This window comes from Phoxinus phoxinus, assembly GCF_949152265.1.
Source record: "Phoxinus phoxinus genome assembly, chromosome: 18".
Taxonomy (NCBI): domain Eukaryota; kingdom Metazoa; phylum Chordata; class Actinopteri; order Cypriniformes; family Leuciscidae; genus Phoxinus; species Phoxinus phoxinus.
The window spans coordinates 14,294,552-14,316,535 of record NC_136893.1 but is presented as its reverse complement, the minus strand read 5'-3'; the positions used below and the strand labels follow the sequence as shown (position 1 = coordinate 14,316,535).

Below are 21,984 nucleotides of genomic sequence, written 5' to 3'. Positions count from 1 at the left end.
TTTATAGAGTTAGAGAGCGGAGATACTAAAACGTAACTGCATAGCTTCAAGCTATGTGGCCCTCATAAGGGCCCCTGCATCTGTGTTATGATGACATTCGCTGCTTATTTCCACCTTTTCCAAGCCAGACTGTCAGAGGAAAGTTTGGCTTTTTGGGAAAGAAGAAATAGTATAAATTAGACCAGACAGTTGTCCAAACTACTGTGACTTTTCAAAATGCTTTTGCTTTATTAATGTAAATGTGAAATAGTGGTTGTCCTACTATACATGGAGAGTTTCTTTTTCCATTTTGTAAATCAGCAGTGCTTGTAGTTTAATCTTGTTTAGTGCTCTACAATGCTGGCAACAGTACAAGCAGAGAAAATACACATTATTCTTGAGTACAACAAAGCGTTTGAAGCTAACATCAGTCTTATAGGTCCAATCGATTCTGTAAATCGGCACTCTGCATCCTCTCTGGATGGCAGGTTGTATAGTGTAGACTTTCGACTATCAACATAAAGTCTGGCGTACTTTGCAGCTTATTCTGGCCAAGGAACAACCCCTTTTATAGGAGGATTGTTTGATTGACTTTCAAAAGTTAGAATAGATAGTTAAATGTACGTTTGCTTAAGAATTGTTCAAGGCACTATATAGAAAGTAAACTAAATATTCTTGAGTATTTTCCCCTGATTTTTTTGCCACTAGCTGGGAAAATTTGGGGAAATCAGTTCTCTTTTTAGCGATATGGTTCCTTGTAAACTGTTTTTAGGAGCATTGGTAAAAAAAAACTGTCCAGTGTCCATATCCTATAGAAGTTGAGTTAAGGGGTCAGTTTACCCCAAAAAGAAAATTGTCAACAGTTACTCACCCTCATGTCATTCCAAACCCATAAAGCTTTTGTCCATCTTTGAGCCATAAATTATGTTTTTGTTTTTTTTCTTCAGATTTCTGTTCCTCCGATGAAAATCCATTTCACCAAAACTTTGTGGCTTCAAAACCATATGAACTTTGTGGCTTTAAAACCATATGAATAGAATAGTTTAATCCAAATCTTCTGAAGAGACACAATCACATTATATGATAAACAGATTTAAATTAGGCATTTATTCACAAACACTGACCAATGAACACACATAGAGCATATCAAATATGGAGGCTTAAACATGTTTGCTTGACGCGTGAGAACCAGTGAGATCTGTTCTTGCGTGAACCAATAAAGTTGTATTTCTCGTCACCAACTATAGTTGAGCTTCTGTTTCTGACAGAAATGTAATATTTGGGTGACCTATACCCGAAGTTATCCAATCAGATTAGACTTTGGTAGATCAAGCACACGCCCAAAATATTTGAGTCCAATATACATCAGGTCCTCTGAAAGTGTTCCTTTTGAAACAAACTACATGGCTCATGAGTCCTCATTGGTTTCTAGTTTTTTAATAGAATCGAGCACAAATCCGAAAAGTGTTCCTTCAGGGCACAAAACGTCCCCTTTCTCCTTCTTTTTTTTTTTAGTTCTCCGCTTTTTAGTGCTGAGCTTTTTGGCACAAGCCATTGCAGAGTAGAAGAGTCTTTTTTAGAGGCTGCTAAAATCTTAAAAGGTTTGATAAAGGGGGCAATTTAGCAGAGTACCGTATTTTGCATTTGCACTTGGCGGGTTAAGTGTTTGGCCACTGAAAATAAACGCTGCTCTGGCTAATGAGAGACCATGTGCTTCTTTTAACAAATGTGATTCTTTTTATATTGTAATGGGATTGGATCTCATTTTACACACACGATGCTCAAGTATACAAATAGCAAACAGCTGTGCTCAGAATGGGCAACAGTTTTATTAAACACGCAGCTTGCGAATTCTAATTCCAAAATGGCAGAGTCTGTAAACAGAGACTGTGTACTTCAAAACATTCAGAAACACAAGGTTCTGACCTTGCTTTTGACATGGTTAGGCAAGTATGTACAATAAACCAGGCCTTGAATAAAAAGTGCTGCCCTGAAGGCTTAGTGACTTGGAATGGTGACTAATGGTGTTTGTTTTCTGTTGGCTAAACTGATTTAGGAATATTTGATGTTATCCATCAACGATTTAATAAAGCATGACCTTTTCGTGTAGAGTAAAAGTCTTCCCTTCACTGCTTAGCATCCATGTTTTAGACCTACAGCAAAAAAGAGAGTGTGTGTGTGGTGGAAAGAACATGATCGTACCTGCCAGCCTGCCGAATGTATCCTCTCCTCTCTCCTCACCTTTGACAGGTTAGATGTGAAGAAATGAAGAGATTCCAAGCTGAAGTTGAGAATACTGCCGTCAAATCCAAAGTTTTCTTAAGGGGAGAAAAAAAACGTTGTTTGTAATGAAAAGATTGGGAGGGTGAAATGTGATAACAAGAGAACGCAACAAGAAATTCTTGATACAAGTGTAGACTGGAATGCTTAGAATAGAGGCCTAGAGGCATTGAGTTCTCACTCCCACCCCGTTTTCACCATGCGGAAACAGACCCACTTGGGTTGTTACATGATTTTTATTTTTTTACTTTGGTTAATAAGTTCATCAAGCAAAAATACATCAAATACATCTTCTGCACACTAAATGTGTAGAAGAATGTCTGAGCTGCTGTTTTCTGGACAATGAAAGTGAATAGTGACTGAAAAGCAAGATTATCAGTGAATAATTACTTGCATTTCTGCTGGTTCCTCACACAAACTATCATGCTTTATTCCAAGTCGTCTGAAGCCATAATTCACATGGACCTGTGTGGATAGTTTTATAGATATACGGAGTGTTATGATTTTTTTGTGTGTCCTTTTGGAGCTTGACAGACCCTGGTCCCCATCCACTTCTTTTTATATGGAAAAGTCATGACATGTCACATAATGCCTGGTTCAGATTACACGATTTTAGCCCGATTTTGGCACGATTCGGGGATTCGTAAACGACAACGGGCGTCGGGACGCAAGATTTGATCGTTTCATCTCGTATAGTGTGTCATAGTGTGCGACAACCTACGTTGCGTCTGCGATGCCTCACGACATCACGACAAAAAGACTAGCATGTTTGATTATTTTTCGGTCCTCCACGACGAGAGTGAGTGAGTGAGCGAGCGAGACAGAGTGTGTGCTAGTGAGTGTGTGTGCTAGCGTGACCACCTGGCTATATTGCTCTGTTGCAGGTCAGACCTGATTTCGCGGGACACGAGGGAGATAACTTACTATTATTATACCAGGTGAATAAATATTGATTTTATATAAGATGTCTTTATTGCTAATAGGCTTTATAAAAATGTTAGGCTATGACGGTGCTGACCGGCGCTGTGAACGTCACTAATAATATAAAACTCATTTTAACAGCACGGGTCTATTCAATCTAAATAATTAAGTGAAAATAATAATCCAATCGCTAAAAAGCACATTTCCAAATAAGCACATAAATTCCACTAGGAAAGAAGACAGATTAAATGCGTTCTTACCGGATTCAGTAGACTATATTTTTGTGTCTTTTCCATGCGTGATGGTGAAACTTCGGTGGCATACACCGCAATCTCCTTTTTTAGGGTCACCTGTAACTGGTTTTAACCATTTTTTTCTCCCATTCCTTATCATACGAACAAAGACGCTTTTTCTTCTCGGGAGCTCCGGATAGATCCATTTTTCTGTTGCAGATTTTTTTTGTGTGTGTGTGTGTGTGTGTGTATACGAGTGTGAGAGTGAGTGAGTGCGTGCGTGTGTGACATATAGGCTACTATATGTGCGAGTGAATGTCTGCGTGTGAGACGGCACGCGATGACTGGTCAGAAAGCAACGTGTAGTCTGACATGTTTCTTGTCCACGACACGACAAGATTTTCGAAGTCAAAATCGTGTAATCTGACACAGTGACTATCGTAACAGACAAAAAATCGTGTAATCTGAACCAGGCATAAGGGTGCGTAAAATATTGTTTTCCCCGAGTGAATGAATCTTTTAATTCCCGTTTTATTCCACAATTGCATTTATATGTTCAGAAGTGCAGTGGATCAACTTTGAGAGTAGAGATTTTTGCGTTGCAACAAATCAAACGTTCTCCTTACTCTGAAGTTGACATGTGTGAACATGCTGCTTTTCAGTGTTTCTCTGACTTTGTTTGCATGTGGATGCTAATTTATTAAACGCCAAGCTGCACAATAGTAGAAACTTGCATTGTGCTTTAAGATAATCGGTTGAACTGAAATGGACCTGTATAAAACTTGCATTCTCTTGCATTTCTGATCCCTTGAATAAGGTGAGTCAGACTAACTATAAAAAAAGGAATAGATGGAAAGCAAAATAAAGTTGGGAAGAAAAAAAATATGGCATGGCTTCATGTGTTAAGTATTGCAGCAGCTTTTGAACTTGAGGAAGAAGTGATGAAACATACTCCTTCCTTGAGGTCAAAGAGAATGAAAGCATGAAGAAGCTCAACTGATAGTAGTATTGAGAAGTCAAATTCCTTTTGGTGAATCTGTGAATTGCAGTGAACCTGTTCTAAGATCTGAATCACTGACGCTACGTCCAAAATACTGCACGCATTCTGTATAGTGGGTACTACATTTGGTTTGAAACTTACTTCACGACCTTTAAAAAAGTATGTTCTATATAGTATGTGTGTAGGTTGAATGAAATTTAGATTTACTACCTCCACCGTGTTGTCACTGTCATGTGACCAACAGTGTCAGTTGCTTCACTTCACCGCCATTCACAAATCTTTTCCCACGGCCTCATGGGATATTAGAGTGTCCATCGAATGCACACTTCAGAATCTCTGGTGGAAGTAGTAGGTCATCAGGGTACTTTTCACATACTTTTTCAAGTTTTCAGACATACTACTCTTTTGGCGTACTGTTTTACACATACTATATACTGTAGTAGGGAAGTATTCGACTTCGTGAAAAATAATTGGTTAAAAAGAATGATTAATTCATCAATTAGATCTCTTGCCTGCTGTGATTTTTATCATTTATCTGCGTTTATTTAAGATCCGCTCCACTGGATGCCCAAACAATTCCTTCCCCATTTTTGCATCAATGAAAAGCAACAAAGATGATTTTCATTTATTCACTCCTCCTCTGAGCGGTCCCTCAGTTTTCTGCCTCTCATGAGGGCAAGCTGGTTCAAGGGGCCCAGTTCAAGTTGAGCTTTATCCTGAGGACAGAGGGTCCAGTGCTGGTGGTCTGTCATGAATAATGAGTGTGCAGGTCATCCAGTCGAATGCTGGGGATTGTGTGTGTGGCAGGTTTGGGAATGAGGGTAGCAGGTCTTTGGGAGCACTTTCCTTTTATTCTGGCTGTTTGTGTAAGGAGGAGGCCTGGCGTGCCTCTGATTCCACATTGCACGAAGGTCAGCTCGCCTGCACTCAACCGCGAGCAGGTAATGATTAATAGATCAAGCATAATTGAGGTGAAGGACTTCCTCCACCCCTTGTTAATGGTCTTAAGATGAGAGTCGTTGCAGAAGGGTCCTCTCAAAAAGGGGCTTTATTAAAAAAATCACCCCGTGTTGTTTCAGGCTGATCCCTCTGAGCCAGACTTTAGCCCAGGGATTTCCAAATGTATTTTGTGAGATTTGGGAGGCCAGCTATTGGTGAATGGCATGAAAGCCTGTCAGCACCACAACACGAGTATCGAGGGGCTGAATGATCTATAGCAAATGGCTCTGATGTATAACTGAATGGCTATTTGTAATAGAGAAATTCTTGTGTAGATGACTAGCCTGAACAGGAAGCGGATTAAGGTTTCTAGATGCCAGAATTATGATCTCATGTTTTTTTGTGTGTGGTTATTTAGTCTATAATTATAGCATTGAAATTTTAGGCTACATCTACATTAATCAGGATTCATTTAAAAATGGCGTTTTCATTTCAAAGGGCTCTTCCTCCACGCTAGTGTTTTCAAACGTTTTCCAAAAGTTGTTTGTCCACACTTGTCGGAAAATGCTCATTATTTTCAAATACCTACATTTTCACTGACCACGCCAAAATGCTGTTTTCTAATCAGTTTTTGCTGGACAAAATGGCATCTCAGTGTGGACAAATGTCCAAACCATATAAAGATGTGCACCCGAATGTACCCGGACTAGTGTAGACCTAGCCTTAAGGGATCTTAAGACTCTTTGTTTTCCATTGAGGGCTTGATGGAACGCTCGGGCTCATCACCTTATTTCATGTGTTTGTGCACAAGCACTTCTTTGTCAGGGTAGTCATGGGAAGGTGTTTTCCGGTAGGCTGATCTCCAGCATGATGTGTCACTGGGACTTTCTCTGTGGAACATGATTAGAAAGCGGTTAGACTGAGATGCTAGAGAAACGGACAGTTAAAAGATAACTCTCTTGAGGAGGAGGGTCCAAATGCTGAGAATTATACCTGTTAGAGTTTCCCAAGTTATTACATTTTAATTAAACCCTGAAACCTTCACACTTGCTTGGAATACTAATGAAGCTTTTGGAAAGAGAAAGCTGTGAAACAATGGGATAAGAGTATTTTGCAGCCCTCTGCTCACCTCTCTTTTCATTTTATCCTCTCCTCCTTCCTGTAGAGAGGACAAGAGTTTGTTTTGGCACCAAGTTCGAGTCCATGTCTGGTTTAATCTCTCCAACAGACATCATTGTTTAAGCAACACATTTCAACAGTCTCAAAGTCAGATTGATTTCATTATGCAGAGTTCAAAAATGTAAGGAATTCACTGTTAGATCTGTTAGCAAACAAAGTCAGTGAGGCGACTGTATTTTTATTGACCATTAAAGGGATAGTTCACTTTAAAATTAAAATTCTGTCATCATTTACTCACCCTCAAGTTGTTTCAAACCTGTATTAATTTATTTCTTCTGCTGAACACAAAGAAAGATATTTTGAAGAATGTCAGTAACCAAACAGTAGTCTGTACCCATTGACTTCCATAGTAGGAAAAAAAAATACTATGGAAGTCAATGGGTACAGACTACTGTTTGGTTACTGACATTCTTCAAAATATCTTTCTTTGTGTTCAGCAGAAGAAATAAATTAATACAGGTTTGAAACAACTTGAGGGTGAGTAAATGATGACAGAATTTTAATTTTAAAGTGAACTATCCCTTTAAGTAATATTTTCACCATATTACCTCTTCTGGGATGCAGTGAATGTTTGATACAGTGCACAGTTATTTTTAGTAACAATGCTGCTGTCATTAATTTGCAGCAAAATAAGATTGAATGTTTATTAATGTTTAATGTGTTTTTTTTTTTAAATAACCTTTTCTTAAATCCATTAGGAATAATAGCCATATTTTTTTGATGAAGGTAAATGTAATTCTTTTTGCATCGCACCTTAAACATTTTGTACTTTGTTAGGACCTCCAAATAAATACCGGTAGACTAAATTTTTTATTAAATATGGACTGAATTTATTTATTTATTTATTGACCTTAAAAAATAAAATAATTATATGTATATATTTGCACCCACATATATCTCCTCATTCATCACTTAAAGGACAAGTTCTGTATTTTACACTTAAAGCCCTGTTTACAGATCGTATCTGATGAAATAGAACGGTTAAGATTAAAATTTGGACACATGCTCCTGTCACGAGAATTTTAGGTTTATTTTGTCCCCCCCCCCACCCCCACCCCCACCCCCACCCCCACCCCCACCCCCACAATGGTTGTCTATGTGCACTGGCAGATTCCTTCCTAAAAACACATTAAACTTTCGTTTACAAAGACGTGAAACTCACCGAGTGGTCAGGGGTGTTCACTGATACAGTCCCAAAAAAAATAGCGGAAAAAGATGCATTCCAACAGGTTTTATCGTAGTTTTTGTCCAACTCCATTGACTGGTATTGAATGTGCTGTGTGAGGTACGATATTCCTCCGCCGCTTCTTCTTCTGCTTCTTCTTCTGCTTCTTCTGTGTATTCAATGAAATACCAGCGGTTTGCTTGCAATTGGCAAAGGTGCATTATCGCCAGCAACTGGGCTGGAGTGTCTATTATTCAAGCTCTCAACGGAAGAATCACGGGTGTGACGCGTTTGGCAAAATAGGTCCATGTGATGACGGGTACTAGGATGACGTCATCACTGCCAAAGTCATTACAAACTGTTTATGGGCTTATGTTTCTTTACATTTGTTATTTATGGTTTTGTGTTTGTTGACTATGGTGCAGTCCCTTAGGTTCATTATTCTATAACATTAATTTATAATACGTTTAAGATATGCTGTTTGAGTTGATTGCAGATAGGTGCACATATCAGCGGTCATCACAACATGTTATGTCTACTATAGTTTTCCTTTAGTTTTCTCATTAACCACACAGAGACAAGTTTGTAGTTATACGTTTTGGTATTTATTATTTCAAATCTGTAGTTATTGCCACATGGCAAACTGTTACCCCACATGTTGTCTACTCACCATTTCCTGTTCCTGTGACTCCTCAAAGGAGGGTGCGGGACCACAGCTTTCCCTTTTCTTGTGTTGGGGCAAACCATCTCTAATAATAGGGAATGGGACTTAACCCTTGGTAATGTAGGCATGGGGAAATGCCTTATGGTGTTTACATGTAGTTTAAGTTGCTGAATGAGTTTATTTAAATTATTGTTGGAAGTTATTTTTGGAAGTTATTTTGCTACAAAGGTTTTGTATTGATGCCCCTGCAGTTGGTACGGTCTTGAGGGTAATGAGCCTGTCCTAGGCTATATAAGACAGTCTAAACTGAACCTTGGGAGGTAAAGATGGGGTCATATTGCTGAATGTACTCCTGAAGATTATGCTGCCTGTAGCAATTTGTTTTTCCTTTGGTTGATACATCAAAGTTTGCACTGAGTTAAGTGTATATTTATTTTTGTTTAATTTTGTATTTTTTTATTTTTATTTGAGACATCACTGTGAATATGTTCACCCCTTCTTGTCCACTGGCATTTAATAAAAATCCTCTTTGGATGATGTCTGAGTCCTGAGCCTATCTACCACCTCCCCTTGACCTTCACGGGACACGTTATGACAAATGGTGGCAGCGGTCTTGTCCAGTGCAGTAGAAGGCTTCAGTAAACGTCAAGATGCCACCCAAGAGGCAGACTAATCAGAAAACAGTGGAGGAAGTTGACGATAATGCTGAGTCAATGCCTGACCAGGAGGGTATGGTGTCAGGGGCCACATCTTCACAGATGGCAGACTCAACAGGGGAGAAAATGGATCAGCTCAGAAAGACTGTGGAGAGCTTCGTGCAGTCACAGCATGCCAGAGAGTCGCATCTGGAAAAGGAAGCACAGCGGCAAGAACACCGGTGGCGCACTCTTCAACATCAGTTCGGGCAGTTGCAGACGGAGGTACAGAGAGAGCGGCAAGAGCGACAAACATTGGGAGGTGTGGCAGCTCGAGCCTTTTCCCCTTTGACTTCCTTAGACAATACAGCCCTTCCCACTCGTGTACTTCACAGACGGCGGAGCAATGAAGGAGAGAGTCAAGAAACAGCACCACCTGTAACCACGCAGGGAGTTGCTCCACCGCAATGGATGGGCTGGCAAGGCCCAAAGATGTTACCTCTTCAAGAGGATGATGACATTGAGCATTATTTAACAACCTTCGAGAGGATTGCTCAAGCCTGTAGATGGCCAAGTGAAGATTGGGCGTTGCATCTAGTGCCATTGCTGTCAGGCAAGGCAAGAGCAGCTTATGTTGCCATGGATATTGTTGACACTTTTGAGTATGCTAGAGTGAAAGAAGCAATTTTGGATAAATTTGAGATTAATGCAGAGACCTACAGGCGTCGTTTTAGGGCAAAGGCTCTACGACAAGAGGAGACTCCTAAAGAGCTGCAGGCAAGATTGAAAGACCTGTATGACAAATGGATAACACCCAGACAGCGAACCAAGCAGGAAATCGGAGAAATGATTGTGCTGGAACAGTTTCTGGCAGTGATTAACCCTGAAATCAGAACCTGGATTTGTGAGCACAACCCCACCTCTTCGAGACAAGCAGCTGAGCTGGCTGAGACTTTCATTGCTGCTAGACGGTCAACTTATCAGCTGGGTCACAGTCATGGCGGCGCCTACAGTATGACGGGTAAGTCTGGGAGGGGGTTCGGCAGTGGTCAACCTTATAGCGGCACTAAAGGCTTTAGTTCACAGACTCCCCAATCCAAATTTTATCCCAAAAGTTATCCACAGTCCGAAGGTCAATACAAAGAGAAAGCAGTGCTTATATGTCATGGATGTGGCCAGGCAGGGCACAAGAAGGCAGAATGTACGTTACAAAGAGTCAGTAATGCACGTCTTTGTTATGTTCCCAGACCGTCTCAAATAGCAGTTGAAACGGGTCAGAATATTGACACAGTTGTTCCTGTGAAAATAGGCGGTAAGCAGTTTATGGCTTTGGTAGACACTGGATCTAGTCAGACGCTGGTGAGAGAGGAGTGTGTTGGAGATCTACAGATGTCCAGTCAGGGTAAGCTGAGGGTACGTTGTGTTCATGGAGACGAGAGAGAGTATGCTACTGTTGATTTGAAGATGGAGGTTGAGGGTCAACCCTACCTGTTGACAGTAGGCATTGTGGACCAAGCCCCTTATGCAGTTATTTTGGGTAGGGATGTGCCAGTACTTGTTGATTTATTGCAAAGGCAGACTGGTGTAGCAGAGGTTAGGGCAGTTACAAGGGCAAAGGCAAGACAGACAGAAGAGCAGAAACAAACTCTTAAGTTGTTACCTTTTGCAGAGGAGCCCAAAGCTAAAAGGTCCAGAAGGGAGAAAAGGCAGGAAAAAGTCAGGGGAACGGTTATTGTAGAGCAACTCCCAGAACCTGACGGGAACGATTTTTATGACATCCCTCATGATATAGTTGATTTGCAGAAGCAGGACGTTACACTTGAAGGTCTATTTCAGAAGGCTGGTAGATCACATTCAGGAAACAGATTTCAAGACAAAGAATTGTTTGTGTTGAAGGATAACATGTTGTACCGACAAACAGATAGTGGTGATCAGTTAGTTGTTCCAAAGTCGGTGAGGGCTAAAGTATTGCATTTGGGCCATTCCATTCCTTGGTCGGGACACCTAGGGCAACAGAAAACGCTGGCAAGAATTTCAAGCAGATTTTATTGGCCCCGGTTGTACATGGATGTGATTGACTTTTGTAAGTCATGCCCAGAGTGTCAGTTATCAGCTCCTGTTAAGAAAGGTGATAGAGCACCTCTGGTCAGCCTACCCATAATTGATGTACCTTTCACGAGAGTAGCTATGGACATAGTGGGCCCTTTAGAGAGAAGTAGGTCAGGGAACCGGTACATTTTGGTCGTGTGCGATTATGCAACAAGGTATCCTGAAGCCTTTCCTCTTAAAAAGATTAAGACCAGGCAAATTGTGAATGCGCTTGTGCAATTGTTTTCACGGGTAGGGATACCTTCAGAAATCCTTACAGATCAAGGCACAAATTTCACTTCCAGACAGATAAGAGAAGTCTATTCACTGTTAGGTATACAGGCCATTAAGACCACTCCGTACCACCCCCAGACTGATGGCATGGTTGAACGGTTCAATCAAACTTTAAAGGCAATGCTTCGCAAGTTCGTATCTGAGACAGGCTCAGACTGGGATCAGTGGCTTCCATATCTCCTCTTTGCTTATAGAGAGGTTCCCCAGGCCTCAACAGGTTACTCTCCATTTGAATTGCTCTATGGTCGCCAGGTACGTGGACCGCTGGACATCCTGAAGGAGGCCTGGGAGGGAGGCAAAGCAAGGGAACAGGTGAATGTGGTTTCATATGTCTTGAGAATGAGAGAGAAAATGGACTCTATGGCAGAATTGGTCCATACCAATATGGCCAAGGCACAGCAACATCAGAAGTCATGGTATGACCAGTCATCCAGGAAAAGAACTTTGACCCCTGGCCAAAAAGTGTTACTACTCCTCCCAACGTCAGACAGTGGACTGCTCGCCAAGTGGCAGGGCCCTTATGAGATATTGAGGAAGATGGGTCCTGTCAATTACGAACTATACCTGCCTGAACGGCGGAAAAAGAAGCAAGTCTTTCATATCAACTTGCTGAAACCCTGGCAGGAAAGACTAGGGCCGCTATCAGACCAGCTGTTTGCACGGAAGATCGACGAGGAGGAAGAGTCCAAAGAGCAATATTTCCCTACAGCTGTGAATTCTCCTGTCTTCCCTGATTTGAGTCACCTGACATCAGAGCAGCAGGAAAACCTCCAATCACGGGTTCCAGAGGGCCTATTCAGTGATAGACCAGGCAGGACAGAGGTGATGCAGCATGACATCCACCTGCTATCACAGGGTCCAGTCCGACAGACTTGCTGTAGAGTTCCTGCAAGACTCATACCCGAATTAAAGAATGAAGTAAAGGTAATGCTGGAGATGGGGGTGATCGAGCCTTCCAGGAGTGAGTGGTGCAGCCCAGTCGTCTTGGTGCCGAAAAAGGATGGCACATTAAGATTTTGTGTAGATTTCTCCAAGATGAACGCTATTTCTGCCTTTGACCCTTACCCCATGCCAAGGGTTGACGAACTCATAGAGCGTTTGGGTAAAGCCAAATATTTGAGCACACTGGACTTATGTAAGGGTTATTGGCAGATTCCTTTGACTGACACTTCCAAGGAGCTAACTGCTTTCAGAGTCCCAAGTGGGCTCTATCATTTTAGGGTCATGCCGTTCGGCCTTCATGGGGCCGCAGCAACTTTCCAGAGGACTATGGACTGTGTACTGAGAGGTACTGAGGACTTTGCAGCAGCCTACATTGATGATGTGGTTGTTTACAGCTCATCATGGGAAGACCATCTGGAGCACCTGTCAGCTGTATTTGCCAGAATTCATGATGCTGGGCTTGTGGTTAACGCCACTAAATGTCATTTGGCAAAGCCTGAAGTGTCTTATTTGGGATATGTGCTGGGGGGTGGGGTAATTAAACCTCAAGTGGACAAAGTGGAGGCGGTACGTTCTTGCCCACCTCCAACGACCAAAAAGCGGGTGAGGTCCTTTTTAGGTCTGGTGGGCTGGTACAGACGTTTCATTCCTAATTTTTCCACCCGAGCAGTTGTGCTCACTAATCTCACTCAGAAGGCCAGCCCCCAAAAGGTTGTGTGGACACCTGAGTGTGAAACAGCCTTTCAAGATCTTAAGGGCTGTTTGTGTCAGGGGCCAGTGTTGCAGAGCCCCAACTTTGACCTTCCTTTCACAGTGCAGACGGATGCATCGGGAGTAGGTCTAGGAGCTGTCCTGTTGCAAGGTGACAGTGAAAATCGAAGGCCGGTGCAGTATATTAGCCGGAAATTGTTCCCCCGTGAGGTCAGATATTCTACGGTGGAGAAGGAGGCACTGGCTATTAAGTGGGCATTGGATACTCTGAAGTATTATCTCATTGGTAAAGATTTTACCTTAGAGACTGATCATCGGGCCTTACAATGGCTCCACAGGATGAAAGACAGTAATGCTCGCATTACCCGCTGGTTCCTCTCCCTGCAACCTTTTAAATTTCAAGTGAAATACAGGGCTGGAGCTCAGAATGTTGTTGCGGACTTTCTGTCCCGTCACTATGATGAGTGACGGGCTTAAGGGGTGGGGTGTGTGATGACGGGTACTAGGATGACGTCATCACTGCCAAAGTCATTACAAACTGTTTATGGGCTTATGTTTCTTTACATTTGTTATTTATGGTTTTGTGTTTGTTGACTATGGTGCAGTCCCTTAGGTTCATTATTCTATAACATTAATTTATAATACGTTTAAGATATGCTGTTTGAGTTGATTGCAGATAGGTGCACATATCAGCGGTCATCACAACATGTTATGTCTACTATAGTTTTCCTTTGGTTTTCTCATTAACCACACAGAGACAAGTTTGTAGTTATACGTTTTGGTATTTATTATTTCAAATCTGTAGTTATTGCCACATGGCAAACTGTTACCCCACATGTTGTCTACTCACCATTTCCTGTTCCTGTGACTCCTCAAAGGAGGGGGCGGGACCACAGCTTTCCCTTTTCTTGTGTTGGGGCAAACCATCTCTAATAATAGGGAATGGGACTTAACCCTTGGTAATGTAGGCATGGGGAAATGCCTTATGGTGTTTACATGTAGTTTAAGTTGCTGAATGAGTTTATTTAAATTATTGTTGGAAGTTATTTTTGGAAGTTATTTTGCTACAAAGGTTTTGTATTGATGCCCCTGCAGTTGGTACGGTCTTGAGGGTAATGAGCCTGTCCTAGGCTATATAAGACAGTCTAAACTGAACCTTGGGAGGTAAAGATGGGGTCATATTGCTGAATGTACTCCTGAAGATTATGCTGCCTGTAGCAATTTGTTTTTCCTTTGGTTGATACATCAAAGTTTGCACTGAGTTAAGTGTATATTTATTTTTGTTTAATTTTGTATTTTTTTATTTTTATTTGAGACATCACTGTGAATATGTTCACCCCTTCTTGTCCACTGGCATTTAATAAAAATCCTCTTTGGATGATGTCTGAGTCCTGAGCCTATCTACCACCTCCCCTTGACCTTCACGGGACACGTTATGACAGTCCACAAAAGCGAAATAAACCCAAAATTCTCGGGACAGGAGCATGTGTCCAAATTTTAATCTTAACCGTTCTATTTCATCAGATACGATCTGTAAACAGGGCTTTAGTTGTAAAATACCGAACTTGTCCTTTAATAAATGAACTAAACTAAATGTAAATACAGTAATACCTGCTACTTTTGTCTAGTAAAATAGAGTTTTGTTGCTCTTTAGAGACATGTGCCTTCTGTTAGAAGGATATACACAGTTGGTCAAGTTCTCAGGAGTTGGATTGGCAATAGACTGGAAAACCCCTCACATTCCAGACACAATTGGTAGAATGGATGTGGAGACTTCACATGTTATGGATTCCTTAAGATCTGTGGCAATGTTTCAGACTGGACTAAATGTGAAGAGTCAGACAGCTGCTGCGGTTAATGTGCATAATCCCACACTGTTCACTGTTACAGCCAGAGATTCATCTGGCACCAGTGAGACATGTTATCATTTAGTCACATTAAGTCATTGGACATTGTTTAATATACACTTTGTTGTTGTTAAGGTCATTTGCATTGACTCGAACATTCTTGATCTCAAGAGGCTAAGGAAAGTTTCATGGTTTTCTTATTTTAGGGATTAGCACCAGTTAAATTAAATTTGAGCGCTCACTTTTTAAAAGGCATTAGCAAGTGCTGAGGTTGAGGAAAACTTGAATTCTTTTTTCATTAGAGACTGGAACTTGCTACAGACTATCATTTATTTCTATTTAAGCTTGACTTTAATGTCAGGGTCCAGTGGAAATGGGTTCTGCACTGATGGTGCAAAAGAGCATTGCTTATTAAATGGTCATGGTCTTATTGAAAGGATGAAAGGAGGGCTGTCATGGATGAGACAGTTGTTTGAACCAGATATTGTATCACTGAAATTATTTTCTATTGTGTGATGATGGTAAAATGAAGAAATTAACATTGTTTTGCAACACCTAGGTTATTTCTCAAACTCAATACATTTTAAGTTAAATAATAATAAATTAAAAAACACCCAGAAGAAACAGAGCAAATGGTTATTTTATTTTATTTTATTTTAATTATTTCAATATTTTAGGACATCTCAGATCGAAAAGCCACCTTAAACTGATAGATGGTTTGTTGTTGGCCTAAGCTGGTCCTAGCTGGTCATTAGCTGGTTCAAACTGGTTATAACCATCTTAGACTAGCTAATAACAAGTTTGGACCACTAATGACCAACTTCAACCAGCTGTCTATGATTAGCTGGTCCAAACTGTTCTCTAGATGGTCTTGGACCACCATGTTAAAAAACCCAGCTTCATTCCTTTTAAGGTGGTTTGTTGTTGATTTCAAGATGGTCTACCATTCTGGACCAACTAGTGAATCCAGTCTAGGCTGGATTTTCCAGCAGGGTTTGAAAACTATAGCACACAGGACAACCACCTGTCCAGCTAAATGCTGGTCAAGAGTTCACTCTAGGCAATACAATCCACTTTTACAGTTTGTTTGCTGAGTGAAGTAGACCATGACAGAGGGGGTTCGGTGCCGTTTCGTTTGCCCCTGCTGGAATGTCAGTAGTTGTAAGGTGTAAAGCACAAAGGGCACACAAAAGCCCAATAACACATGCTAATGGAGTGTGTGCAATGTGTGCCTTCCTTGAAAAGGAAGAATCCATTCATATGGGCCAGCATCAGCATGAAACTGTCCTGCACTGACCTGACATTGGTAAATCATTCAGCTGGATCTGCATTGCTGGTTTTCTGCTCTTCTAAGGGTGTTTTCAGACCTCTAGATTACTTGCTTTGTTCCGAAACAGGGACTTAATTTGTTACAATGTTGCATTATCTTCTTGATTCAGTTCGCTTTCACAAGGCAACATTTCAAAGAGTACTAAAATGTGTTTAAGCAAGTCACATGCGAGTAAAACTGTCCTCTTATTGGTCATTGTTCACCTGTTTAAGTTATTCTACGTGATCCATCAAGATGATTGACAAGTTCACTTCGTGGGCTTATAGTGACTTTTTCTGTAGCTTCCATGACACACAAACATTATATGAATGTAGCGTGGGTTCCTGGAATCAAGGCTTCGTTGGGACTGCATTCTTGCAATGCACAGAGAAGAGCAATTACACAGACGAAGAAGATCTCTTTTGTTTTCAACCACAAAAACTCACAGAATCAGATATTGCTGCTTTTTATTTTACACATTTCCCGTTATGAATTATGATACCGATTGGTCCGTTGGGTCGGATTGCTTTCTCGGAACTAAACGAACGGAACTAAGGGAGAAAAAGCACCTGGTTCCCAAACAAATGCTCCAAACGCCCTAAGTGCACTTGAAAGGTCACGACTCACGGAGGAACCTGCCCTGCTTAAATCCCCAGCTGATCCTCCCACATGCCCCAATATGGTTATAATAATCTCATTTAAAGTTGAATAGTGAAATATTTAGCCTTTCTGGTTCTCGTTGTGACCTATTAGCTGGCTTTAAGCTATCCTAGACTTGGCCATCACAGGATGTTGATGTTTTTTTATTTGCTATTGGATGGCCATTTCCATGAGGATGTTTGGATACAACCCTTTCCCATTCTTTTTTTCCTCCTCTTCGTCATTCTAGTCTAGATCGTTTCCTGCTAGGAGCATCTTGTTCTATTTTCAGCTCATTTGGATCTCATAATGGGTTTCTCTCATCATCTGGCCGACATCAGGGCCGTCCACAACTGAATGACTTCGATATGTTTGACCATTAAAGATAAATGTTTAATGCTTGTGAAACGGTAGCTCTTGGAAAGTGAGGTAAATGTGCCCCAAGCTTTCCCACAGTCCTCCGTATTACAGAGCCCTGTTGAGCATACCTGTAATTACACTGCAATCTGGCCTGTAAAGCTGCCAGTGTAATAACAACCAGGTGCAGACCCGAGACCTGCTGCTGAGGTGCAGCAGACACGACCTAATTCTCTACTCAAACATGTACTTATTAAATACAGCATGGTGTATGAGAGGGAGTTGGTCTGTGTACACATCCTGCAATCTAAGATTTCAAACTTTTGGTTTTTATGTGGGTCAATGGTTTGTTTTTGCCAAAATCTTTTTTTTGTGAACATATGAAAAGAGTTCAAAAAGGCATAAAGAAATACCATCGTCACGAATCATTTATGCAGAGATATGGTGCCCGCAAATATTGTCAATAAAAAATATTAAAAATTCAACTTTACTTTTTAAAAATATATTAATAGAAAGCACTTATTTGAAATAATATTTCATAATATTTCAGTTTTTACTATATTTGTGATCAAATAAATACAGCCTTGGTATTTAAATTTAAAAACATACAAACTTGTAAAAAATTCACACATGTGCTAAACTGTTTAAAGTATTTTTTACTTTTCTTCATTTTGGACACTTTCATTCATAATTGACTGCTGTGTATTTTTAACATAAATGTTGCCATCTCGACTGGCTATATTGGAATATTTAGGCTCCAGAACTCTTTGTTTCAAGCAATGTGCTTCCCTGTTCCAGTGGGTCTGGTTGTCTTTGCTTTGCTGAAGGCCTCTTAAGTCAAGATATCTGTCTGGCTCAAATGAAGTCGGCTGGTAATCCTGTTGTTTTAGCCAACAATGGCAAGGAAGTGCTGGCTTTCAGAAGCAAACAGAGATATCTGACACTGGACATCTCGGTTACGCACACACATAGCTGCTAGCAGACATTTAAGACTTTGACACATAGTTTTAGGGACGTTCATGTTCAGATCTCTCTTTCCCTCACTGTCCTTCTGGCTTTCCCTCTCGCTTTCTCACACACATGCCCATGAGAATGGCAGCCTGCTGTGCAGAGCTGTTGGTGTCTGTAAACCAGTGGCCATGTGGAAGGAAAGGGCCTCATTACTACTCTGTCATTACGGAGCCGAGCATGCTGGAATGCTGCATGCTTAAAGTAAGACGGGCCTTGTAAAGAAGTTTTGGCTTTTGAAGTAAATAATTTGCTTATTGTTTCTGGGCTTGTAACTCCCTTGTTCATAGTTTGCAGCTTGGCAATTATAAATCGAGGGTTGTTGGAAAGTGTCAATCACACACACAGAGGAAATGGAACTTTTTGCTCAGCATGAAATCAAAATTGCCTGCTTTTTTTAGGCTACATGTTCATTGTTTTATTGTAAACCATTCACTCTTTGGATTATTCTAAACAATAATAATGTATTTATAATGTTTTATCAATTGTATTACTTCTTTTAGCCACCTCTTATATGAAGCAGTGGTCTTTCACAGAGGGGTCCACAGTGTCACTGCAGGGGGTCTGCCAGTTTTATATATATATATATATATATATATATATATATATATATATATATATATATATATATATATATAGATGCAAGTTTGAATTAACCAAAAATTATTTTATTTATTTACTTATTTAGTAATTTACATGTTTTTACATGTTTTACTAATTCATTTACTTATCTAGTTTATGTTTACTTATTTATATTGTATTTATTATTATTTATTAACATTTTAAATATTTTGTTTGTGGTGCTTTAACATGTTAATAACAGTGTGCTGTTCTTTAGCTGTTTGCATGGTCAACTTTCTCTTTTTGAATTTATTTTATTTTCATTTTTACCGGTAAATTGATTTGCTTTAATTAATATTCAAACATACATCTTTGGCTGTTGCGTTATATGGCTCACAATGTTTAGTTTAAAATTAAGTGCAGATGTCTCAAGAAATGTTGTACATTGTATGGCTGGGAAGTACCTGATCGGGTCAAGTTATCCTGATAAAAGTCTAAATTATTTGGCTTTTCTAAAGACCAATTAGTCAATTATCCCATTGAATAGATGCAATGCATATTGTGCATTCTCGTCTTCAAGCTGTATCGGACCATTTTACATGTGATATGGCAATGAGGATAAAGGATAAAGAGTGGGAAGGAGGAGGGGGTAAAGGGTAAGGGGACAGAGAAACTGGGCCAGCTCTTCTGCTGTGGTTTTTCAGCTCATGTTGTGCATGCTGGGATGAAGTCATGGTGAGAGCAGCCAGAGACCTCTGCTCTGCTCTCCACTAGTGTTTTCTTTCCCTGTCTCTTTCTCTCTCACACACACCATCTGGCCAGCTGGAAGGAAGTTGTTTCTACAGGTGGGATATTCCTTTATCTCTAGCTCGCTCTCTGACTTTTCCCTTGAGAGAGAGCTGGGAGGCCTCAGAGTCTGTGTTTGTATGTACACAGTAACCACACACAGACAGAGATGGCTCACACACAAGCACTGGCACATTTATTTATTATTTTAAGCCCAGACGTTAACGGCATAGAACAATGAATCAGATTATATTCCCTGAAATCAGTGTCTTCACATCAGATTAAAAGCTTATCGGTTTGAACTACATCTGGAACGTGAAAGTGAAGTGTCATTTGTCTTTAGTACCCCGAGGCGAATAGTTCTCCAAAAACACACACTGGCAGAAGTCAATCTTGTAGAGGTTCCTCGATCTGCATTGGTTTTAAAGTTTGGTTCAGATGTTAAAGGGATAGTTCACAATTTTTTTTACATTTTGGTATTATTTACTTACCTTCATGTGGTTCCCAGTCCATAATAATAATACAAAAAAGTATCCCCGTCACTCTTTTCCATGCAGTTATGAAATGGGGACTGAGCTTTCATGTTTCAAAAATGTCTCAAAAGCACCATAAATGTGCCAAATTCTGCCAATAGTCAATATGACCCATGCAATTATATTTCAAATAGATTCAAACCTGAATGGACACACAAGTATATATTTTGTCCATTTAATCAAGGTCCAATGTGGTTTTGGACCCCACTGACTTTCACTGTATGAGCAAAAACAGAAGAATAAAAGTAATACAGGTTGGGTAGGTAAAAGTAATAGCATGAATGAACTGTTTTTGTGAACAATTAGTTTTAAAGCCTGATTTCAGTGTAGTATATGTACTGGCCATATATAATATGGCTGTCTCTGTCTTATTTCCAGAATGAAGCACCATCCTTTTTTTCCTGGTTTATCTGGGGTGCTTTAAACTTAATGGTTTAAGGATTTTTTTTATGAAGCAAATGCATGAATCAGAATTAAATAGTAGAGAAAGATGAATCCAATTGGAATGAGCTTGGAGTGAGAAGTGAGATAATTAAGAGTCTGAGAAAGAGAATCATTGGCTGACTCACAATGTTAAAAGGTTTGCGTCATTAACAAGGAGTGACATTTTTGAAAGTGCCATTTGACAATAAGGAATTTTGAGTACCGGTATGTTAAAATATGACAGGATGCTTTCGTATATTGCATTTTCAAATATCTATAATCGTACACGAAGCTAAGAAGTCTAGGAAGCTTGTTATGAAAGCATTTATAGATTTATGCGAGTCAAAGTTATGAAACAAACCGTTAAGTTTGATTTTGTGACATGTTTGCGGGTGGAAGTCCAATTGGAATTTCTTTGGAATTCCGCTACTTCCCCTCTAGGCTTTAGGTGAGGTGGATAGAGACTGGTCCAGACCAATGCTATCTCTTACATCAGCGTTTTTGTGTGCGTGTTTTAAGGACGCTGAAGTGTTTTCTGAGAGTTTTTACCTGTGGTTGGAGTACAGGTCAGATCCAGGACAAGTGCGGGCATGCTTCCATTCTTTAATGCTCATTTCCCTAAGGAGCAGTAGCAGTCCACCTGAGAGAGAGGGGAAGTTAGTTCTTGCTCTGATCTGACTGCATCTTTTTCTGTCAGGATAGCTCAGTTTAACAAACGGGTCATTTAGTGGACAAATCAATACAGTTTTAACATCTTTGCTTCAGATTTATTCATTTATTTTATTTGATGCATGTTGCTTTTTGCAGTTGCTCGGGTGTTTGGGCCGGTCCTACCTTTAGTACTGTGTTTTCTCTCTCTTTTTCCCCCTGTCCCTCATTCCCTCTTCGGCTTTTTGTTCTTGGCGTGGCAGAAGGAATGTGCTGGGTTCATGGTTTCAATGTGAGATGGATGACCAGGCTGAGGGACCACAGGCTGACCTCATGGGGGAGGGGTGTGAGGAACTGGCAGAGAAACCGTAAAAAAAGTACAATTAGTTCCCAGAAACTAGCGCTCAGAAATTTGGGAAATGTGCTGCACTGTGCCAGCTTACGTTCTTCTGCACCTGTTTCATTAATGGTGACCTTTTCAAGATTGGTTGTTTTATACCTCAGACATACTGATATATTTCATAGACAATTTATATTTCAGAGATGCGAGTGAGAGAAAATGCATGTGGTGTAATGTTCATCAAATGTTTCTTTTACTTAAAGGATGGATTTTAAATGAAAGAAACGTGTTATTCACTTCTTTGTGTTTTCCCTTCCGAGCCCCGTTTTCCTCTCTCGACTCCCCCTCTAGCTCCTTGTTTTTTCCTTGATTGTGCCAGTTGCAGATTGAACTAGCTGGCAGAGTGCTAGTGGAATCTTGATCAGGGTGTATTTACATGGAGACAATGGAGCATGCTCAAGTGATTTCTCCCTCCTATCCCTTCGTCCCTCCCCATCCCCTCT

At 40.5% G+C, this 21,984-nt stretch overlaps 1 protein-coding gene across 6 annotated transcripts in view; it reads left to right on the top strand.

The window, feature by feature from the left end:
• agrn (agrin) overlaps positions 1-21,984 on the top strand; it is a 272,520-nt gene that overhangs the window by 21,837 nt on the left and 228,699 nt on the right. The gene's annotated exons all lie outside the window — the stretch shown is intronic.